We start from the raw sequence: 17,353 nt of genomic DNA on the forward strand, positions 1-17,353 counted from the left end.
CCAGTAGCCCATTGGCTGGTGACCACGTGGTCTCTTTATGTCACTTGCACAGCTGGGGTCATTGCCTATGTGCAGGAGTGATTTGGTGACTCACACATGCCAGGAGTCATGCATTTAGGGCTGTGTATGGTGCGCCAAGCCCATACAGCTTTGTTGCAGTGATGCTGTATGCCGGAGGAAGCCACTGTAGACACACCTGTGTCGACAAAGCACCAAGACTTGTGTAAGCCTTAGCGGTGACCCAGTATGCCAGGACAGGCCACCATGATATTGATGATTGCATAGGAGAAGTCTACGCCTTGCCAGCAAGTACCACTGCAACCCCATGTGCCAGGAGGTACTGCCTGTCCTGAGATTTGCCAAGTTCGGGCCATCATCCAGGAATATTGAAACTGCGACCTGCGGGCCAAAATTGTGCATTGAGACATGACCCTCTGACCGACCCCGTGGACTCCAGAGGATAGTGAGGGGCTTTTGCTTTGTCACTGTGCACTGGTCAAGAGCACGAAGGACAACCCTCTCCCCATCTCCCCCAATGTGTAGATAATTGAACTTACTGCACGGACAGAAGGTGTAAGCACCTCCAATCACTGTTGAGGCCAGCAGCACCGCTTGGGATAGAGCCTGTGCCTGCCGGGTGTTGCAGAGAGCAGCTCAACTCTTCTTAACAGTTAAAGAGAATTTGCAGGTGCCCGCGGTTTGGGTAACTGCTGCAATGCTGAACGCTTCCATGCTGGTGTGGTGGATACAACTTAGAACAGGCCTGTCAGGCCCAGGGAGACTCACTGCTGAAAGTGCCATGGCACCATAGACACTTTTGACTATTTTTACAACACGAGCAGCAGCGGGTCTTAGACTTGCCGCACCTTAGTCCCAGTTCCAAATAAGTGTTAGCAATTGTGCTGCCTTCCTTGACGTTTGCTGCTGAATAACGTCACTGTGTGGCCAGATCAAGGAATGTTTAAGAATAGTGGGGGCAAACCAACACAAAGTCCAAAAAGCCAAGGTTTATATCAAAATTACTCCTTCTTTATTGCCCTTGGACCACGGACGCCGAATTATACCGCAACGCCGAGTACAAATTGTCCGGATCCAGGGGCAATGCCTGATTTTAAGCAGAGGAACCTATTCTAGTTCTCTGTCGCCATTACAAGATTGTGCGATCCTATGCAGAAGAATCGATTTCAATTCTTCCCCACCTTGACAAGGCTATGCTGCATGAACGTCTATCAGACGACCCAATTGACAATAGCAGCAAAAAGGTTCCACGTCGCACCACCGGTATGCAACTATTTTGCTGATTTGCAATTACTCAATCGAGGCTGTTTACAAATATAAATACAGGCCATCGGATACGCATAGGAGCTGACGAATCAAGGAGACAGTGGTTTCCCAACACAATCGCCATTACGATATTTATAGGGTGTTTACGGAACTACGATTTGAGATCATCAACAATATCTGCCCTGAGGAAGCTTCCGATGTGAGAGAGAAAAGCGTTGGCTGGTTCTTGTGTGATTAAAATGATTAACTTGTATACAGAACCTAATGAATAAAGAAGGAGTAATTTTGATATAAACCTTGGCTTTTTGGACTTTGTGTTGGTGCGCCCCCACTATTCTTAAACACTTTTGACTATTTACCAATGAGTCAATTGGGCTTCAGAGTAAGGTCGGCTAGTGTGCATTCCTTGGATGTGGCCACCAATGAATGGGGAATATCCCCAACCACATAACAAGGAAGAGGATGGGACAGGAATTTGTCAGATAAACACTAGACCCCCAATCTCAAGAGTAATCTGTTGTGGCTTACAAATTTAATTATTTCTTTGAATGTGTAAAGTTGGAAATGAAATACTTATTAGTATTTTTCATATAGAAGCAAGTATTCGAATTGAGAGTGATTTCACATTACTGCATGCATTTTTAGTTATGAGTCTTGTTCACTAACCTGTATCTACACTCCCCCATCCACAGGGAGCCTTTGACTGCTCATCCACCTCTTCCTCTAAGAGTTAAATGCAGAAGGGGTACTTTATCCAGTTGATTTCGATCCATAGTAGGTCGGGCCTCGAGACAACAGGAGTAAAAGGCCTCAACCACCACAGTTGGGCCCAAGAGCCCCTGCGTGCCCCATGGCCCTCCGAAAGGGGTTTTCACAAACCCAGAAACACAACTACCAAACTTCAATCGAATATCTGTTTTAGTCATAATAAATCTTTTCCTTCAAAGATGAGGATAAAAAACTCAGGTCTTTTTTGGAGGAACCACTAAAATTGAGAGACAGAAGGTGGTAATGGTGATAGTAATAATTTTTGTGATGTCGGTATTGCTGGTTATATTAGTAGTGGTGGTAATGTGCATGTGGTAGTGGTAATGGCAGTGATAATGGTCCTTGTGGAGGAAATGCTGCAACTGGTAGTAGTGATAATGGTGTGGTATTCGTTTGATAAACATTTTCATGCAAAGTGGCTGCCAAGAGCTCATCATCAAAATAAAACTAATGGCTAATCTGCCTAAGTTAGGTAAAGAAGTCATCAAGATCACTGTGTGCCACAGTAACAAGGAGGGATGGATACAGCATGTGTCAACATTGCAGAGTGCCATGAACTTATTTACTTGACAGTGGCTACTCCTATCAATCCAATGCAGAGAGTAGGCAGCCAAAATGCTATCACTCACACTGACTTATAAGCCAAACATTGAAAGGCTATCCTGTGGTCAAAGATAAAAAGTAATTGACATTACCTACAATCAATCCCATGGCTGAGAAGTGCTGACCCAAATCTCCAACTAGAGGCTTACTGTCTAGACCTCCAACATAGTAATGGCTGAAGAAGATGACCCAAATCCCCTTTCTGTGTGTAATCCTGTCAACAATATTACGTATTAATTTGTGAGATTATAGCTGGTTCAAGAACCAAGCTGGTTCTAGAACCAAGCTGGTTCTAGGACAGACCATAATCGGGGTGGAATCAAAACACCTTACGCGCCTTAGGTTTAGCCAATCAATATGTTATATTTTGGTAAGGAAAACACAATTTCAAAATAAAAAGGACACATGACATAGACTGTCTTAGTGGAACGAGAGCGTGAACTTGGAAACAGATATGCATTATTGCAATGGAATACCATACAATTTTGGTGTGCTGCAGTTATGTTTGCTAAGCAAACGTTATGCATACTAATAGTCATGCTTGATCGCACATGCACTTGCTCACTCACACAACTCGCTTGCAGTGGCGTCATACCTCCCCCACTTCCTTCAGCAGCTTAAGCGGGGTTTCGGGGGCCCTAAGGGTGATACTGAGCCCTCAGAGCATTTCGCGATGCACTACCTGGAGCTTATTCAGTGTGCAATACAGCATCAGCTCGGTTTGTTTGTTACAGTGGCTTAGGTTCATGAGGGTTATTTTTTTTTATTATTATTTATTTTAAAGGTTTTATATAGCGCTGGCTAGACCCGGAGGTATCAGAGCACTTTACATGAGCATCATATCATAGTTACAGGTTGCATCGTTACAAAGGTTACACAGTTATTAGAGCATGGCAACATAGTTACTTGTAAGGTCAAGATAAACAATAAGCCCAAATACGTAAGGGGAAAAGCAGGCGAGGAAAGATTCAGGGGAGGGGGTAAGGAGCTGGGGAAGTAGACAGGTAATGAAGGCCGGAAAAAGGAGGGGAGGGTGAAGGACATCGCATGGAAAGAGGAGGGTAAGGGCGACGGGGACACAAACCGGTAGACGAGTCAAAGCAATGTCCAAAGTCCAGTAAGCTGTGATCCCAGGGGAAGTGGTATCACTTCCCTATTTCTGTTGCGTGAGGCTCCCTTTACGCAGTGGACTCTCTCAGAGGGGTCTCTGAGACTTCAAAGCCAACATACTGGATCGTTCCCCAAAAAGGGGAGATGGAGTGCTTTGGCAAGGGGTGCCATACCATACCTCAGCTGTCAATGGCTCCCTTGGCGCAGTGGACTCTCTCAGTGGGTACGCTGAGACTCCAGAGTATAAATATTGGATCTTTCCCCAACAAGGGGAGAAGGAGAGCTTAGTCAAAGGGCACAATGGACAGGGGGCTAGGCAGACTAGCAGGCAAGGTGAGAGATTCAGGGGAGAGTGGATAGGAGCTTGGGAGGTAGAGAAAGGGAGAAAGAGTACTAAATGGGAAAACATTTAATTAATGAGTTATTATAAAGCGCTGGCTAGACCCAATGGAATCAGAGCGCTATACATGAGGGACAATAATGTTACAAATTACATCAGTTAAAAGTTACATAAGTATCAAGGAAAGCATTTAAAGAACATAGGGAACAAGGAGAATGGAGGGGTAAGGGTAAGTGGATAGGGTAAAGGGGTAGGAGGAAGACAGGACGTAGAGACAAGGGGAAAATTTGCCCAAGGTCCAGCTGGGTAGGTGACGGCAGGGAGGGGGAGTCCACAACCCATCTCCTCTTTATCTATATGGTAGCTCCACCGAGCATCAGCCAAATCGCTAGGTTTCCACAGTTTGGGGTAAGTTCCGCAGGTACCAAGTTGGTTCAAAGTCTGGTCAGTGTCCAAGTGTTGCCCCAGGGAAGTACAACAACGTGTAGGGTACCAAAATGGAAGCCATCTTGGGGTCAGGCAGGGGACTGTACTGTACACTGGTACACTGGTGGCCATCCTAAGGTTAGGCATGAGGGCATTAAAGTCAATATCCAGGACAGCGGCCGCCAGAAAAATAACAAATCCATTATGCACACACCATCACGCGCACAGACATGCACAAGCACAAACCAATGTGAGCACACACTCTCATATGCGCACTGACGCACACAGATAAGCACGTACCCAGAAACATCGAGGAACACAAGCACACATAAAATCCCATGCTCTAATACAAAAACACCCAACTACATGCACACGCCAACACCATCACATGCACAGACATGCACAAGCACACACAAATGCGCTCACTCTCATATACACGCAGACATGCACAAACACACATACAGAAACTATCAATAACAAAAAAACACAAGCACACATACAATCACATGCTCCAGAACAAAAATACCCAAGGACGTACACACAAATACATGCACACACACACCATCACACGCACAGACATGCACAAGCACACACCAAATGTGCGCACACACTCTCATACGAGAACAGAGGGCGCACATACAGAAACATCCACAAGCACACATACAATCCCATGCTCTAATACAAAAACACTCAAATACATGCACACACCATCACATGCACATGCATAAGCACACATACAGAAACATCTGCGCGCACAAACGCAAGCACACATAGAATCACATGCTCTAATACAAAAACACCCAAATACATTCCACACCATCACACGCACAGACATGCACAAGCACGCACAAATGTGAACATAGTCTTTCATACACGCACAGGCGCACACACACACGTGCGTCCGCACACACCCCCTCATACACACACAGACTCCTGAGGCGCAGCGGGGACCACACATGCAGAGCCCGCTCGAATGCAGTCCAACCACACAAAAACGATTCCCCAAAGACCTGGAGGTCTGCACGGCTGCACAGCTATTTCTCTTGCTAGTGACCTGCCAGTGTAAAACTACAACACCTAGAAGACTTCTACAGGTTGCTTCAACTCCTGTGAGGAAAAGTGGCAGAGAGACCTGCCTTTCTAAAGAAAAAAGCTGTGTTCAGGGGATCAGGTCCTCAAGTGCTTTTCTCTACCCAGTCTTCTTGAATAAGCTCCTTCTTCTGGAGCAAAAAACAAAGACTGTTTTCTCCATCAGGCTTAGAAGACTGCAGAAAGAAATAATTTTTATAAAATAGAATATATTTTATTCGATGTAGAAAGGTGTTGGAACAAGATTTCTATGTGTCAAATCTAAAATTTCAAGCACATAATTTTTAGGCGAGCCTGGGCACCGCATGCGCTGATGCGAGGCATGGAGTAGGAGTGTATGGTTTTGAAGCCCGGGCCACTCCCCTTCCATATTTTTTATTGGCTTATGTTATTGTCCTTCGTAAATGCTGGCTTCCGAGTCGTTATTAGGCTTGTTAGTCCCTCCTTGGCACCACCTTGTCCGAATTTGTTACCTCCCATGGCGACTGGCCCTTTTAATTCTGTTGAGACACAGTTTATCTGTAAGCACTATTTTCTTTAATTAGTTTCTCCTACTGCAGGCATGATGTGCTTTACTCGCCATGCTTGCTTTCACTTTCAAGAAGCCCCGGACAATGGCGCGCGCTTCTTTGAAGTGAAATAGGTCTCGCATTTACAAGAGTTAGAGCTATTGCCATTGTAAATGACAGTAGCTTAAACTCTTGTAAATGCGAGGCCTACTGCATTGCAAATGCTTGTTATATTAATTTTGACCTTTCTGAACGAAAAATACCAAACGTGCCTGTAAGAAGAAGATGCAATCCTTTTCAGACTCAGTACAATTGTTATCTAACTATTATTTTGTCTACGCTAGAAACAAGCTGACCAAAACAAATGCATTCTTGGTGTGACAACCGACCAATAGAGAGAGAAGGGAGGTGAGAGATGAGGTGAAATAGGGAAAGCAAAAGAGAAGAAGGAGAAGGGTAAGAGGGGTCTACATGAGGAGGGGGGGAGAGAGAGAGAGAGAGAAAAAAATGGGCAGAGAAGTTGGAGAAAAACGAGAAAGCAAGACAAATGGAGTAGGGAGAGTGTTGCGAGATGCAAAGATAGACATAGAGAGAATGGTTTGATTTTAAGAGAGAGGTTGGAACAATGAGCAGGGGCAAAAAACAAGAGGGGAAGGAAAAGAGACAATGGGATGAAGGAGACAAAATAGGTAAATAAAAAAGGGAGGCAAAGGTAAAAACAGGAAGAAATGCAGCGGGTGGAGTGAGACAATACAGGACACAAGAAAGGTTAGAAAAGAGGAAAGGGTAGATAAGAGAGAAAGAGAGGTAGAAGGCGAGAGAGAGAGAGAGAAAAAGATACAGGCATGTATAGAGTCATTCTAGATATATGTCCAAGTGGGGGGCATTAATTTTGTCTGGCTACTCCTTTGCTCACTCACTTCTCTACTCACTCACTGATTTACAGAAGTTCAGGCATTATGATTCCAAAGTATTTTCCTGACCTTCATTACACATTTTCATTAAATAGGTGGGGTGATCAGGTAAATGATGTCATAATAGGTCTCAAGATCCAAGGCAACATTATCAAAGGAATATTCTAGATTACTTATTGGGGTGATTGTTATAGCCGGACTGGATAAGGAGAACTGTGTGGAAACATTTGAGGGCCCCTTTAAGGCAAGTAAGGCACAAACAGGCAAGAGGATTCTTTTTTTAGATGGACACCAGAATAAGTGCATGAATGAAATACAAAAGAACTGTATTCACTTCCCATACTTGTTGAGCATTGATTCTCATAGCTTGTCCTGACAGAAAACACGGGGGCATATTACCAAGCAATAGCGATAATTATCGCTATTGCTTGGTTAGAGACAAACATTTACTGCTGAGCTGCGGCGATTTTTATCGCAGATAAACCTTGGTATTACCAAGGTTTATCGCAAATGCGATAAAAAACGTCCGCAATGCATGAATATCGCTGAAAAGTCAGCGATATTCATGCATTACCGAGCTAATGCTCTTAGCCATGTTATCCACCTCCCATTGGATAACATGGCTAAGAACTGCTCAGGGCAGGTGTTAGCTTTTGGAGATATTCACGCTTAGCGCGAATATCTCCAAAAGTTGGTAATAGGAGATAGCGATTTTAGCGACTGTTTCCAGTCGCTAACATCTTGGCACGCCCACTTTGCATGTCATTAGTGCTAAATATCACTGACATGCAAAGTGGGGCCCAAGATGGTCGCTATCTCCTACTAGCTGTCGCTAACTGGTGTTAGCGACAGCTAGGTAATAGGGAGATAATTTTATCTCCGTTTTCTTGGCTTTTAAAGCCAAAAAAGCGGAGATAAACCCCCTTGATAATATGCCCCTTGGTTACTTGTAGTCGCGGTGCATTTCAGGCAGATTCCACCAAACAGTAGGGAAACGGCCTTTCTTGGCGCTCGCCCCACCGTGAAGTGTCCTCATCACGGCCAGCCATGTGCCGAGCGTGTCAAGGAATGTTGAGGCCGCGCTCTTCACATTTTTAGCGGTTATCAACGAAATAGCGCTGCAAAGGGAATTACATTAAAATATTTTTCTACCCATTCCAGAAATATCAGTCCGACATGGCACATCGCTGGCAAGCGCTGAACTTTTGCCCGGAGCTCGGATAGCTGGGAGACACATCCTCCTTGTTAGTTTCGGGTGACAGTTCACCGTGCAAAAGAGACACTTGTGTGTAAAGTGGGGAGGGGCTGGGGGCAAGATATTAGCACCGCATTTTCACAAGGGCAAGAAATTCCGCCCGTCTCGAATGTGTTTTGGCCAGCTGCCTGTCTCCCCGTCGATCACGTGACCACCGCTGCGCCTTCTATTTCAGTCCCGGCCTGGGGCGGCTTGACTGGTGGATGAGCAAACACCAACCGCGGATAAAATTAGTCCGCCAAGTTGTAATAACACATGCTTCCACCCAACAAAGGGTAGACATATTTTAAAATAATGGCACCCGGGTTCAATGTCATTGCCCTCTGTGATTTAACGGCCCTGGCTCCAGTGATTCCGGTGTCAGCTGCAGAGTACATAGCTCAAAGGAAACCAGCAAGTGGCTTCCACGGAGCTGCTTGCCTGCATGTGACCCAACAGACCAGCGCCTGGAAACTTTGACATCATTTGTTTCGTGAATAGAATTTAAGTGGCAGTGTGACCGTGACCAAAGTAATATCGTGTTGCATGCGAAGGGCTAAATGAGGATTTGGTTGTTGGGATGGGGAGAAGGGTGTACATTTTTACCAGTTAAGCCCTCAAAATAATTACATCACCACTCTCGGATGACCGCCACCAGTTGACAAGATCCCAACCAGGGCAGTACCAATGTCTGTCAGAGAGGAAGGGTGGTTTGCTCGTAACATTGTAAACAACACTTAAATGGCCATTGCCCAAAGGAAAAAAAAGAAAAAATATCGATTTTACCCATAATTTCAGTGTGTTCTGCTAGATACCTTTTATAGTGTTTGAACGTATCATGGAAGAGGGCAAAGGGGCCAACAAGCATTGACAAAGCCAATGGGTATTATAGAGAGCATCGGCCTCTATACTACATTGTTGCCACCTGTAGCACTCCCTGGACATATAAATAAATGGGCGTAAGACAACACAGAATCTTCGCCAGCAGATAGCTAACATGTGTGTGTAATTCTTGTACGAGGTTCCCTAGGCCTACGAGAGTCTGGCCTCCACAAGAAACTGGCGACGCGGCTGGCACTGTCCTGTGCCGCCTCAACTACTGCATCAGAGCGAGGAGCATTATTGTGCTCGGCCTTGCCGTGAGTGCAAGAGCCAGTTGCTTTGGATTCCCAGCCGGCTTACCTGTGGCTCCCGAGGTCCGCGCTGCCATGACCGCCCAGTCTGGGGACCTGAACGACCCCTTTCCTGTGGCGGTGAGCGACTGGCTACCGGGCTCTTTTTCATACTGCCAAGCTGGGGTCCTGATTTTGTTGATGGGGACCTGGGTGTGTGACATTAGCTTCCAGCTCTGCAGAATGCCAAAATACCCGGTAGCCAGCCCGGCCCTGGCGGTGAGTGCCGGCCCCCACTCCTGGCTGTCGGCTTCCTCTCACCCTCTCCAGCACAAAGCTTGTCTGCTTACTGCAGCCGCTGTCTCCAGACGCCACGTGGCTGAGGAGCGACCTGGGCAGCCTGTGAGACCACTTCCTGCCCTCGTTGAAGTTCTGTATAACGCTGTCGCACCAGAAGTGGGCCTCCCTGAGAGTGGCCCTCAATAAGCATTTTGATCATCCTCGAATCATCCCAGATTTAATTTAAATTTAAGTTGCGCCAGGCCAAGTGGTCAGACACCAAGTCATTGGATGTGTTCTATGCAAGCTGAGGAAGCTGGTAGGTACGTACACCTTCCATGACCAGCGAAAGGAGATACCGGTTTAAGTCATCCAGGGGTGTTGGTCTGCTGTGCTCTACCGACTAATCCTACGACAACCAGGCATATCCCTGGATGACATCCTTGTCTTAGCGCAGTACCATAAATGATCAAACTCAAGGGCTGAAGAGATGAAAGCAGCCCTCATCAAACACCTGGACACGCCAGGTCCCTCCAGACCCATCCCCATTAAAGAGGAGAGTGTACGCAATACAAAAACGCCCAGGCCCGACACGCCCGGCACTGAGACCGCCCTCCAGCGGCCCCTGCAGAAACTATGTGCTAGAACATTTCACATTTCGTAAAAGTCAAGAATTGCTCCAGATGTGGCAAACCAAATCACTTTGACAAAGTGTGCCACAGCAGGAGATTGAGGACCGGTTTCGGAAAACCACGGGCAACACCAGCTACCCTTAAGAAGCTGTCGCTGGATGACACACCTGATCCTGAGTGTTCCAGTGTGCATGAGACAAACTTCAATGCATACGATGAGGAGGAAGATGTATTTGTTGTGTCATTCACTGGACGCACAGACTGCAGGCAGCGTCTGCACCAATTGTGCACCACTTTGATGGTGCACAATTCTCAGGCCTCAACTCTCTTGCAATCCAGCATAGGAAAATCACGCCGCAAGGGCCCCAGGCGAATGGAGAAGTGGAGCGTTTCATGCGGACCCACAACAGGGCCCTCCAGGTAGGATTCAAACCAGGTGAGGAAGCTGAAAACTATTTGCACCAATTCCTAAACGCATATTGCCAAACGCCGCAGAGCACCAGCAACTGTGCCCAGGCTCTTCTACTGTTGTAAAAGTCCACACAGGAGAACAACCCCACTAGTCCAGGCTGGCACCCTGCAGAATTCAACAGCAAAGCACACAGGCTAAGAGGGAAGCCACCAACTGAAGGCAAGCCTGAGCCGGGGAGCACAGCTTTCAACACTACAAGTGGGTGACTATGTCGTCATCAAGGACAGGTTCTCCGGATGGAAGTTCCGAACACCCTATGAACTAGAAGAGTGAAGAATAGCGGCCAACAACACCATGATCTCTGCACAACAAGGCCCTCACATGGTCACGAGGAATGTGTCATGGTTTAAGAAGGTGGCCGGGTTTTCTCCGAGTGACGGAAGGGAAGTGGAGCGGGAGTGTCAAGAGAAACCCACCGATGCAGAGATCCTCTCCCCAGCCATGAGCGGCGGAGGTAGCTCCCCAAGCAGGGTGTCTGTGAGAAGTTGGCCTGATATGTAGTGTTTCCAATTCTGGAACCACTTGGTATCAGTCCAAACAAACCCCAAAGATGTCTGGTTGTAAGTCAACCTTGTTAGACAAGCTATCCTAGTGGTAGCATGGACTAAGCAGCCTTAAAGGCTTAACTTAAGAGGTCGTGTTAAGCGAGCTGTTTTACCACATACAATCCTGTAATCAAATGAAAGGACACCACACAAGTATATATTATAAAAATATATGTATTTATTTCTAAATTACTCCCCAGTACTCTTTATGAGGAAAGGGGCACAAGCGTTAAATCAAAAGCACAGTATAACATACAAAGTTGCACAATTTTGGATGAGGGCCGGTGGCCACTCAAACCATATACTAAGAAAGTGGTATAAGAGATACCAATCGAACAGTGGTTAGGCCTAGGGCCTAGAGATTCGCTGGGAGCAGTCGGGACTAGCAATGCTGAAGTCGGGAGTAGCCCACGGAACTCGGGTGCAGCACGGAAAGTGCGGCTTGCACCAATGCAATGTCAATGGTGCGTAAAAGTTACACAAAGTGAGTTAAAAGATACTTCCGCTGAACCTAGAGGAACAAAACTTTAGACACAGACCCTAGAGGTGTGTACCAGTGTGGGAACACCGGCGTTGCAATGTTACCTCACCCACAGGCCGTGGGTGCACAGGGTCAAAGTGGCGTCGGGTTTTGACACGCAGGCTCTTGGTGCTTGGAGCTGTTGAAGCTGCAGGCGATGTGAAGCAGAAGTGTCCGGTGTGATCCAAGGGTGGATCGAAGTCGAGAAGTACCTGAAAGCAGAGGGGACAGAGTCTGGGTCACTCAGCAGTGACCAGGGTGGAACCAGGACGGAACCAGGCAATGTCGGGCGCAATCAGGTGGTTGTCGATAGGCTTCTCTCCACTGTCACGTGGGCTCTGGGGCATCTGCGACGTCCAGGAGCAGGTCACAATCTGTCCCACGTAGGTTCTCGCCGTCAGCACCGTCGGCTTCAAGATTGCAGCAAACAGCACTTGGCAAAAGCAATCCACGCGGAACCGGGAGATTGCTCATCACTCGAACCAGGAGGGTCAGAGTGGGGGCTCCTTTTTACAGGAGCTGGTGCAGATCTGGAGCAACCAGAAAAGCGAGTAGTATTCAAGTTTTCGTCGGCACAGGGGCCACAAGCCAGCTGGCAAGTGACCGGGCCAACGCGTCGAGCCAACACAAGCAGAAGGGCCCCACGCAGCACTCGTCAAGTGTGGAGGGGGTAGCTTTGGTGCAAGTGTAGCTCGGGGTAGGGGCTTCTCAAACCCCGGTGTACAGCTTTGAGGGTCACTCGTGGGCTGCACGGTCAGCGTCTCGTGGCCTTTTCAAGATGGCGTGCCCCACGCTTCCGGTCGCCTCCACTGGTCTCAGCTCTGCAGGGACTGTGGATCGGGCTGGGAGAAGGCAGGCAAGCTTGATCTCGTTGATCTCTGTCGCTTGAGTTCCGGCGGGAACTGCAACAAAGCAAGGGTCGAGGGCTGGATGGTGCCTGTTTGCACAGGGTGGTCACTCCTTGACCACAAGGGAGATTCTTCAGTCTTCTATGTTGAGTAGAATGTCGAAGGGTCCAGAATTCGTTTCTTATGTTTCTTCAGGATGATCTGAGTTGCATTGGCACTGCTCCCACTCTTATTCCAATCTGGGGGGTGGATCTCCTGCTAGGTCCCTCCCTATGGGTGGGACCAGGAAGGGGGGGCGGTTACACCCCCTTTCCTTTGTCCAGGTCACACTGGAGCTGGGGCTGGGATGCCCCAGAACCGGTTTGACCGGATTATGCAAGGGGAAGCCTTGTGCTCCCCAGGCACTGTCTGGTTTCTTTCAAACCTCCCTGCTACAATCCACTATCTCCTGTCTGGGGTGGTGTGACACCTCCCTGTGACAGGAAAGCCTTTGTCCAGGCCTCCTCTGCTGAGTTTCGGTCAGCAGCAGGAGGTCAGACATGTGTCTGTGGCAGAAGCATCCATTTTGTGGATCTGAGGCTCTTTTAAAAATCAACCGCGTTTTAGCAAAAGTAACATGTCGTCCCCTCTAGAGGGGTGGAATGCTACCCCCGTCGCCAGGACTGGCGAGGGGGTAGTATTCCGATTCGTATGACACCTTACACGACATGTTTTGATAAAGCCAAACCAAAGTTAACATATAACCGCGAGGATTATAATGCACTTAATAGTATATGGTTTGGCATTATCCCGGAACAGCTAAGGGAATTGGTCCCGACAGCTGCAGACAGGCTCAGCTCATGCTAGAGCACCATCTCACATTAAACCACGCACTCTGCCTTCAGGATTGTTAAGGCCTGCCATAGGAGTGGCTCACAGGTCTATATGTGTCCAGATAGGTTTAGATATAGGCATACTATATCTAAGCAAGGGGTGATTACACCATCTTGCCCCAGCTGAGTGATCAGCCAGTTGTGTCAATTTTAGATAGCCAGCCAGGGGTGGCAAAAGATAAGCTGCAGCCCCTGGTAGGCCTTGGAGGCACCTATGCCCTGGGCACCTATAGTGCTCTGTACAGGGGCTGATAAGGTGACCCAAGCCAATCTAGTTATGCACCTAGGGTACATGGAATCCATTTTACAGAGAGAGCAGATAGCCTGGGGCCCTGATTAGCAGGGAACAAGGCCAACTAAGTCGAAAACCAGCTAAACACAAGGCAAAAAATCTGGGGTAACCATAGTCAGGTAGCCACCTTCCTACACAACCCCCCCCCCCCCCCCAAACGAAAGGAGATAAGGCTATCCTTGGCCAGGTAAGCCTATATTGCCTGAGTGGCCATATAAGGAAGTACCTGCACTAGCATGGGTACCCCCTGTCTCATGGTCCACTAAGCAGTCCCTCACCCTTGGGGTATCAGAGGGTCTCCACCATAGGGAATCACTACCTTGGGTGTGTCTTTGCAAGTTAGAAGGCTGGTTTGGATATGGAGTTTTGAAGTGAGGCTCCACTAATTTAGGACTCAGCTTCCTCCAATTATCTTCCACCATGTGTGCCCTTCTCTCTTCAACTGATTTGCACTGTGCTCTCAGGGTTAACCTCTGGCTACCTAAAGCTGGAGGCTGGGTCCCTCTGTGTGGCTTGCTGGAGGGACAGTTCAGGTTTGGGCCCTTTGGGTCCCAGGTTTGGCTGTGCCCAACAGAATCCATCTGTGGGAGGTCCCTAACTGTTTTAAGGGGGCTCCCTCAGGAGTTTTTAAAGTTTTCACCTTACTAGGCCTACTAGTTTTGGTGCCCCTAATCTGTTGATGGGGGTGCTTTATTTGACAGGGGGCCCTCTGGGTCTCACTGTCCTTCTTGTCCTCTGCAGCCCTGGGCTGACTGAGGCAAGGTAGAGAGGGGCAGGTTACCTGCTCCAGACTGGGTCCCACCTGAGAAGGGTCCACTGCCATCAGAGGCTCTGTCAGGCCAGGCCTAACAACCTCTGGGGCAGTTCCTTCATCAGGGGTAAGATCAGTTCCCTGGGGAGGCTGATCCTGTCCTAATGTCTGGTGAGGGGGAGATTTCTCTTCCTCCTCCATGCTCTCAGTTTGGGTGGAGTGATCCATCATTTCAGGCTTCACAACACACATATCTGTTTGAGTTTGGGCTGTGGCCATCACAGCCCCACCAACCTTTTCAGGAGGAGACTCAGTTTGGGTTTCTGCTGTTATCATAACAGCTTTGCTATTCTGTTTTGGAAAAGCTTCTGGTAAAGATGGGGCAGAGAGTTGCTCAGCCCTACCAACCTTTTCAGGAAGGACATCTTGGGTTGGGGCTGTAGCTATTACAGCCCCACTAACCTTTCCATTGGAGTTTACCATTCTAGAATGGATTTCCTGTTCAACCTCAGCCCAGGCTGAGATTTCTAAATCATTACCCAGTAGACAGTCTACAGGCAAGTTTGGTGACACTGCCACTCTCTTTGGGCCAATGACACCTCCCCAGCTGAGACTTACTACTGCCATGGGATGATTTGTTTGGATGCCATCAATGTTTGTTACCTGGTATGTGGCACCAGGTAAAAGTTGCTTAGAGGGGACTATACAGTCAGCCACCATGGTGATGCTAGCCCCTGTGTCTCTAAAGGCTTCAACTTTCAAACCATTGATGATGGGTTCTTGTCTATATTTGCTCAAGGTATTTGGGCAATCAGAGAAGTTGGCAAACCCCATGTCAGTCTCATAAACAAGATCATTTGGGGATGGGGACCTGGATAGGCCAGGGTCCTCCTGGGCTCCAAAAGTAAACCCACCCAGATTCCTGGGTGTGCTCCCACTTCCTGGGGGATTACTGCTGACAGTAACAGGAGGTGTTGGAGCTGGCTTTGGAGGTATGTTTTCTTTATTGCCATTCTTGGGACAACAGCTGTCTGTTTTGTAATGCCCAACCTGTTTACAGGCATGACAATAAGGCTTTTTCTCTGTTGAAGAAGTGTCGCGGGGCCCACCCTTTTCATTGGAATTTTGGGGCCCTGGGGAAGTCTTTTCTTTACTTTTATCCCCACCCTTATCTTGAGGCTTGGTAGACTCCTTCTTCTGGTTATTGTCCTGATTCTTAGGCCTAATCCTGGTTCTGACCCATTTATCTGCCCTCTTTCCCAATTCTTGGGGAGAGGTCAAATCTGAGTCCACCAGGTGCTGGTGTAAGAGCTGGTTCTGACAATTACTTAGGATCTGCTCCCTCATAATCAAATTATACAATCCTGTGAAGTCATGTACTTTGCTGCCATTTAGCCAACCCTCCAGAGCCTTAGTTGCACAATCAACAAAATCAGTCCAGTCCTGAGTCTGTGTCTTCTGGGTGTCTCTGAACTTTAACCTGTACTGTTCAGTGGTTAAGCCAAACCCATCTATTAGAACACTCTTCAGGACTTTGTAATTGTTGGCATCCTCGTGTCTGACAGTGAGGAGCCTATCCCTCCCTTTCTCTGAAAAGGAGTACCATAAGATTGCTGCCCACTGTTCCTCAGGAACCTGCTGTACCATGCAGGCTCTCTCCAGAGCAGTCATCCAATTGTGGATGTCATCCCCTTCCTTGTAGGGGGGCACAATCTTTGTCAGGTTTCTACTATCATAGGACCTGGGTTTCTCTTTAGGAATATTGCTGCCACCAGTGGAATCTAATCCACACATTTTTCTTTCTCTTGCTAAAGCAAGTTTAGCTTGAGCCAAGGCTATCTCTTCCCTCTCTATCTGGAGTTGGACAGCCCTCATCCTGGCCCTATGCTCTTTCCTCTGGGGGGAAGTCATTCCCCTTTGAGATTCTCTTGAGACACTAGAAACATGAGAGTCCCCTGATGGAGATCTCACCCTTCTGTTGCCTGGGAGAATTAGGTTATGGGATCTGGGGAGGTGCTGGCCCTCTCCATTCCCTAGTAGGTCCAAGTTGGCTTGGCTAAGCCTCCCCACTGGGACCTGGTTACCCCTCTGACTCTGAGCAGGCTCATCTACCTCTGAGCCTTCTTCCTCCTCTTCCTCCACTCCTTCTTCCTCTTCTGGAGTTATCTCATGCTCAAGGGGGTTCACTCCATTTCCTAAATCTAAGGGAGCCTGACTCGCCTTATCTAAGTCATCCTTTTCCAGGATGGCTATCAGGGAAGGAATGGTAGGGCTTCTGCCCTTCTTTAGCCCTCTTGCTGTGCACAAGGCACCCAAGTCTTTGTGGCTAAGGTTGTCATATCTGGAAGTTGCCTTGGTAGGGTCAACTATCACAGGGGCAGAGCCTGAAGCTCTTCCTGTGTCAGACATGGCTGCTAGTGAGGTGTAAGTGGTGCACTTACCTACACTAAGTGTTTTCCTACTGTACCTTGCTAGTGAGTTGTAGGCAGGGTGTGCTAATCCCTTTAATCTACAACTACTAAGTTCAGTAGAACTTAATATGCTAAGCTTTTGATTTATATGTACCTATGGTACTTGATGTGATCTTTCAATTTGATATAAAGATTGCAATGGTAAAACAAACAGCAAGCTCAAATCCGCACCGCTGCGCACCAATGTGAGAAGTTGGCCTGATATGTAGTGTTTCCAATTCTGGAACCACTTGGTATCAGTCCAAACAAACCCCAAAGATGTCTGGTTGTAAGTCAACCTTG

Source organism: Lissotriton vulgaris, chromosome 6 (assembly GCF_964263255.1).
Source record: "Lissotriton vulgaris chromosome 6, aLisVul1.2, whole genome shotgun sequence".
NCBI classification, from domain to species: domain Eukaryota; kingdom Metazoa; phylum Chordata; class Amphibia; order Caudata; family Salamandridae; genus Lissotriton; species Lissotriton vulgaris.